Raw genomic sequence first — 1,126 nt, 5'->3', positions numbered from 1 at the left:
TGCTCACAAAACTGCAATCTGGTAAGGGCTACATGGAGACAGACTGTGTAGTGCGAGTGCAGTCAGCATCAGGTGGGGCAGCTTGGCTGGGGCTGCAGGGTCCACTGTGAAGAGAGCCACTCACATAGCTGGCAAGTTGGCGCTCAGCTGGGAGGGTGGCAGGGGGCCCCTGTGTCCACAGGTGGCCCGGCCTTCCTCACAGCACGGAGCTGGGTTCTAAGTGTCAGCATCCCAAGAGAACCAGGAGGGAGCTGTATCACCTTTTATGACCTAGCTTCAGAAGCCAAATGGCATCAGCTCCACTGTAGTCACAAGACCATTCAGATATGAGGGGAGGAAACATGCACACACGGTCACATTGTTAAAAAAAAAAAAAAGAAAGAAAGAAAAGGAAGGGAAGGGAAGGGGAGAGAAGGGAGGAGAAGGGCAGGGGGAAGGGAGGAAAAATAATGGAAGGAAAGGAAAGGAAGAAATTTTTTAAAAAGTAAATAGAATAAAACCCATCTGGATTTTTCTTGGCAGTCTTTTTTATTTTTTAATGGAAATGGAATGTGCTACATGTAACATGTGAATGAGTGATTGGTTTAGAGTTGTCAAGTAACAGTTCCCACAGAGACAGCAATGGAGCCTAAGATCTCAGACTTCTTCATCTCATCTCGCCATTGAGAAAGGTGAGGACCACCAAAATTGTGACTTGCCCAACTCAGAGTGGCAGGGCTGGGAAGGGAGCCTTAGCCTATTTAACTACCTTTACAGACTTGTATCCAGCAGATCCTGATGAAGGGACTGGGAAATACACATTTTTAGTAAGTACACAAGGTGATGCTCACAAGCAGGCCTGTGCTGGGAATGCAGCGCTGCAACTTCCTGTGCCCGGGAGGCGCGGATACAGACTCCCACACAGCAGGTGCAGTTACAGACCCGCATACAGGAGGTACAGTTACAGACTCCCACACAGCAGGTACAGTTACAGACCCGCACACAGCAGGTACAGTTACAGACCCGCACACAGGAGGTACAGTTACAGACATGCACACAGCAAGTACAGTTACAGACCCGCACACAGGAGTCCAGTTACAGACCCGCACACAGCAGGTACAGTTACAGACCCGCACACAGGAGGTAC

The sequence above is a fragment of the Otolemur garnettii genome, unplaced genomic scaffold (genome assembly GCF_000181295.1).
Source record: "Otolemur garnettii isolate 467f Iridium unplaced genomic scaffold, OtoGar3 scaffold00046, whole genome shotgun sequence".
Taxonomy (NCBI): domain Eukaryota; kingdom Metazoa; phylum Chordata; class Mammalia; order Primates; family Galagidae; genus Otolemur; species Otolemur garnettii.
Note: the sequence above shows the minus strand (reverse complement) of the source record.